This window comes from Piliocolobus tephrosceles, chromosome 1, assembly GCF_002776525.5.
Source record: "Piliocolobus tephrosceles isolate RC106 chromosome 1, ASM277652v3, whole genome shotgun sequence".
Taxonomy (NCBI): Eukaryota; Metazoa; Chordata; class Mammalia; order Primates; family Cercopithecidae; genus Piliocolobus; species Piliocolobus tephrosceles.
The window spans coordinates 140,703,507-140,709,513 of record NC_045434.1 but is presented as its reverse complement, the minus strand read 5'-3'; the positions used below and the strand labels follow the sequence as shown (position 1 = coordinate 140,709,513).

Genomic DNA, 6,007 nt, shown 5'->3' with positions numbered 1-6,007 from the left:
AAAAAAAAAAAAAAAAAAAAAAAAAAAAAAAAGAGAGAACATTTGGAAACATGGGGCAATACCTGTGGTAATGAGATACCCCCAAACAAAAAGTTCCAGGGGGTTTGGTTTTATGACTTACTGTTGTGTTGAAGAGGTGGATGCGGCAACATGTACTCAACCACACAGGTTAGTGGGCATCTATTGGAACCAAAAAGAACTGTTTCTAGCGAGGATTCTATAAAGCCTGATGCCCATCTAACAGTGAAGAAAAATTTTGTTGGTGCTATTAAAGAAGATACAGAAGAATATAATTTGAGAGACTACTTTGAAAAGTATGGCAAGATTGAAGCCATAGAAGTTATGGAAGACAGGCAGAGTGGAAAAAAGAGAGGATTTGCTTTTGCAACTTTTGATGATCACGATACAGTTGATAACATTGTTGTTCAGGAATACCACACTATTAATGGGCATAATTGTGAAGTGAAGAGGCCCTTTCTGAACAAGAGATGCAGTCTGCTGGATCACAGAGAGGTTATGGAGGTGGATTTGGCAATTTTATGGGTTGCGGAGGAAACTTTGGAGGCGGTGGAGGTAATTTTGGCCGTGGTGGCAACTTTGGTGGAAGAGGAGGCTATGGTGGTGGAGGTGGTGGCAGCAGAGGTAGTTATGGAGGAGGTGATGGTGGATATAATGGATTTGGAGGTGATGGTGACAACTCTGGCAGTGGTCCTGGTTATAGTAGTAGAGGGGGCTATGGTGGTGATGGACCAGGATATGGCCCAAGGTGGTGGATACAGTGGTGGTGGTGGAGGATATGATGGTTACAATGAAGGAGGAAATTTGGCGGTGGCAACTATGGTGGTGGTGGGAACTATAATGATTTTGGAAATTATAGTGGACAACAATAATCAAATTATGCACCCATGTAAGAGGGTAGTTTTTGTGGAAGAAGCTCAGTCATCCCTATGATGGTCATTATGGATCTGGTGATGGACATGGTGGATATGGGAGAAGTTTCTAAAAACAGCAGAAAAGGGCTGCAGTTCTTAACAAGAGAGAGAGGGAGGAGTTGTCAGGAAAGCTCATCCCAAATGCATTAAAGGAACTTTAAAAATCTGCCACAGTGGAAACAATGATCCACAGTCAGAAAAGTTACCGCAGCTTAAACAGGAAACCTTCTCGTTCAGGACTGTCATAGCCACAGTTTGCAAAAAGTTCAGCTATTGGCTGGGCATAGTGGCTCACGCCTGCAATCCCAGCACTTTGGGAGGCCGAAGTGGGCAGATCACGAGGTCAGGAGATCGAGACCATCCTGGCTAACATGGTGAAACTCCGTCTCTACTAAAAATATAAAAAATTAGCCAGGCGTGGTGGTGGGCGCCTGTAGTCCCAGCCACTCAGGAGGCTGAGGCAGGAGAGTGGTGTGAACCTGGGAGGTGGGGGTTGCAGTGAGCCGAGATCACGCCACTGCACTCCAGTCTGGGTGACAGAGCAAGACTCTGTCTTGAAAAAAAAAGAAAGAAAGAAAGGAAAAAAAAAAAGTTCAGCTATTGATTCATGCAATGTAGTGTTAATTAGATGTACATTCCTGAGGTCTTTTATCTGTGGTAGCTTTTTCTTCTTATTTTTCTTTTCATTTCATCAGGTACATTGCACTGTAAATTGTGGTGGTGGTATCAGGAATAAAAAGTTAAGGAATTTTTAGCTTTTCAATATTTGTGTAGTTCAGTTTTTCTACATTTTATACAGAGACTTTAACAAATGCAGTTTTGAAGGTGTTTCCTTGTGAGTTAACAAGATCAGTCAATTACTGTTTTGCATGAATTTTGCTAAAGTTAACTGTAAAGAAACACTGACTGACTTGCAGTTTAAGGGGAATCTATTATCCCCATTTCCAAACTATGACATGAATGAGTGCTGACATGTAGACAGAATAGATACTTATGTGTTTGCAGTGTGTGTTTTAGATAAATAGGATTGGGTATTTAAATTAGTATTTGTGAATTTAATAGCATTAAGATTACTTTCAAATAAAAAAAATCTCAAAATTTAAAAAAAAAAAAACCTCAGTATGCCAAGATGCTATATTTTAGGATATCATGTTGTAGGTGCAAAAGGCACTTTCCTTCCACTCCCTTAAGGTTCAAGAATTTGAGCCTATAAGACAAACTGACAATAGACAGATTAACAGGAGAAAAGGTGTACACATCTATTAACATGCAAACACATGGGAGTCATACCAAGTATGAAAGTCAAACAAGGGCCAGATGATTAAAGCTTAAAGGCCCCCATTCATAAGAGAGAGGGGATTGGGGGATGCAGGCAATTTTAGAGGACGAGTAAAGGATTTTTAGGGGAGATGAATGGACCTGAGGAACAGACCATATCCTGAGGCAGAGTTTATCTGGACTCTGGGAGAGTGGTGTCAATGCTAGTCTTTTCTGCAAGTTATTCTGCTCCGTTTGATGAGATTATAAGAAGGGGGCTCAAGACAGCTGTGTTTCTTCTAGTGGAACTTCACTTGGTCAAATGAGGGAACTTCACATAAAGCCCCTCTCCATGCTTCAGCATAGGGAAAGGGGAGAGAGAGGGAGAGTGGAAGGTCAGAGGGAGAGATCTTGTTTCCGAGGCTGCTTCTTTATTTCAAGGAACTCAGCATGTCAAAGCACCATATTTTAAGGTGTTGTTTTCTGAGCCGCCACGATGTTCTGAGCCCTGACGCCTAGAAGTAGTACATTTTCAGGAAAAAGTCTGAACCACCTATTCACATTCCCATATGGCATAAGAAATTTGAAATTCTCACTTTTGAAACCTACTATCTATATTTGTAAACTATCCATGAGGCATTTCAGAAGCAGCTTTTTTTCACAATGACACACTCTTGTTAGTAGTAAGGTTTGTTTGTGAACTTGACTTCCTAGTTTTACCACTTCCTGGTTAATAATTATGAGAGATAACAGTTCTTTGTGCAGTTACCTAGAGGCTACTGTTACCTTTTTTTAAAACTTAAATATCTAACAGATACTTGTACTCAAGGGTAGGTGAACATTCTCACACATGATTCATGCAGTGTAAAAGAGCCACAGGCTAAGAAACAATGCCTAATCTCTAATTAGGTAATTTGAGCTGGGAGGAGGGTCTATATTCCTAAACAGCCTGCCTGTGTTTTAAGAATATTTCTTATTCCTAAATCAGGCAGGCACGATTCAGCCCACTAGCCATTGGTTGCCTGTCCTAAGAAACATGAGTCTCCTGATATTTGAAACTGGTTGCAGTAAAGAATGCTCAAATCAAATGCCTTCTTCCTTCAGTTCTGCCCTGAAGGAATGCTGCTAGGGGTTCTTCAATCTCTTTCTTAAAACAATGGTTTCCATACACCAAACAGTGCCGTCTCTGTGGACATTTTCTCTTGTCCACAGTAAAAGAAGAAAAATAAACAGTCTGAAATGATACACATATATAAATGGAACAAGTCTGTAGTGAGAGCCTCCCATATGCCAGGCAACGTTTCAGGTCATGGAAGAAAAGAGGTGAACAAAAGATGGGAAACCCATGACCTCATGAGCTTTATATTGTTTTTTTTTTGTTTTTGTTTTTGTTTTTTGTTGTTATTGTTGTTGTTTTGAGACGGAGTTTTGATGTTGTCACACAGGCTGGAGTGCACGATCTCAGCTCACTGCAACCTCCGCCTCCTGGGTTCAAGCAATTCTCCTGCCTCAGCCTCCCGAGTAGCTGGGATTACAGGCATGCACCACCACATCTGGCTAATTTTGTATTTTAGGTAAAGACGGGGGTTCTCTGTGTTGGTCAGGCTGGTTTCCCAACCTAACCCAACTTTGGGCCTCCCAAAGTCCTGGGTTTACAGGTGTGAGCCACCTCGCCCAGCCATGAGCTTTATATTGTAATGGGGGAAATAGACAAAAGCAAATAAATGATAGATAGCAATGTAGTAGCAAGTGCTTGATGAAACATAAAGCAAGGTTAAAGAATGGAGAGAAATGGAGGTGCAGAAGGGGAAGCCTTGTCCACATGGGGTCTGTAAAGACGGGGTTTCAACAGGGCTAGAGAAGCCCTGCCTCTTCTGGTTAGATGTGAGTGGAGAGCTCTGTCAATGCCCCAGGGGATCTGTTTCCAATTAGAGGATGGGATTGGCTCCATGCTAAGGCAATAAGGTGAAAAGGGACGTGGTGTGTTTCAGGAATCCGCTATTTCTGAAAGCCTTTGGTGGCATGTTGGTGTAAAAGTTGCCAGCTCTTCATTTTTGAAAAGGCTGTCTTGTATTCTGAGATTATGTCTTTACTCTCTCCCCCAGCCCCCCACTGATGTTAACATGTACTTTATTTTAAGAAGTGACATAAGATTTCAAGTTAATTGTTGTTGTTGTTTTTTTTTTAATAGCCTAAGTTGGCAATATAAAATGTTGGCAGCAGTATGTTGTTCTCACCTTTTTTCCCAAACTGACTCCTGAAATACAAAACTCTGTTAAGCGCTGGCTTAAGACGTGCAGAAAGTGCCAATCCTCCCTCTGTGTCCATGGAAAACTCCATCTTAATGCACTCCCAAGTGTTTTTTTTTTTTTTTTTTTTTTTTTTTTTTTTTTTTTGAGACGCAGTCTTGCTCTGTCGCCCGAGCTGGAGTGCAGTGGCCAGATCTCAGCTCACTGCAAGCTCCGCCTCCCGGGTTTACGCCATTCTCCTGCCTCAGCCTCCGGAGTACTGGGACTACAGGCGCCCGCCACCTCGCCCGGCTAGTTTTTTGTATTTTTAGTAGAGACGGGGTTTCACCGTGTTAGCCAGGATGGTCTCCATCTCCTGACCTCGTGATCCGCCCGTCTCGGCCTCCCAAAGTGCTGGGATTACAGGCTTCAGCCACCGCGCCCGGCCACTCCCAAGTGTTTATTTGATTTGTTTTACTAATTTTGTCACTTACATATTTTCCAAGTTTGTCTTGAAAGAAAAAAAAGCACTGTGCTCCCCAAATTCACATTGTGTATGTTTGGCTTATTTTATTTTATTTTAACATGAAAAAGGAGTAGTAAAATTTATCCCTGATTCTTTAATAAAACAGCATGTCAGCAGAAGAGGTACGGGAAATGGAGCCCTCCAAAGTTTCTTTTATAGTCTGACATCAGAATTAAACTGGGACGTTGAGAACATCTGGGGCTCTCTCTGTTCTCCGTCTCCTCCTAAGATTTCCAAGGGATATCCGTGTTTGCTTTGTGTTTGTGTTTTGGAGGCAGGGTGGGGAGTTGGGAGCTGCTTTTTTTTTTTTTTTTTCCTTTAAGAGAAAAGGAGAAAACCAGATATTTTCAAGGGAATTGACTACTAGTGGCCAGTATAACAAAGAAACCCCACTAAGCCTAACCACAACCTGACAGAATGAAAAGTGATTCCAGAGCTGCCACTCACCACAAATCCCCTTGAACCATGCCAGGAAACAAGCTGAAAGAAGTAGAGAGGCTGTCCGTGAAGGGCCACAAATGTGGCCCCTAGAGAATCTTCTGGTCCCATTCAAATTCAAAGTGGTAGCATGGAGGAGGGGCGGAAACTGAAGACAGAGAATTAGCAGCCCTGTGATCACTTTCAGGGTTAGGATGGAACTGATTTAAAATGCAAAACCACATTCCGCTGTAAACACAGAAACAAACTGGAAGCAGAGAGGAAATAGAATTTTATTGGGTGATTTTCAATTTTAGGATTGAAATGAGGATGGGAAGAACTATGCTATTTATTTTTCCAGAACTGAAATAGGCTGTTATTTTTTGTAGGATAAGTGAATGTGGACTGATAGATTACTTCTTTGGGCTTCAATGCTAATAAGGCATACTTCCCACAGAATCTGACAGAAAGGATGAATACCTTGCCCTGCTAATGGTTAATTTGTAGTGGCATGTGTATTTCTTGAATGTTCATGAAGTTTTCTAATTCATCAGCACACAATTGGGCTTTTTTCCTCTCTTTAAACAGAATGAAATGCCGGGAGGGCAAGAGGTTCGGGGGTGTTGTATTATCCCTCAGCCCCTGTA

At 41.8% G+C, this 6,007-nt stretch overlaps 1 protein-coding gene and 1 pseudogene across 2 annotated transcripts in view; both read left to right on the top strand.

Moving 5' to 3' along the window:
• LOC111539548 overlaps positions 1 to 1,003 on the top strand; it is a 1,459-nt pseudogene extending 456 nt beyond the window's left edge.
• Positions 1 to 6,007, top strand: part of ADGRL2 (adhesion G protein-coupled receptor L2) — a 698,223-nt gene that overhangs the window by 125,320 nt on the left and 566,896 nt on the right. The window lies entirely within an intron of this gene.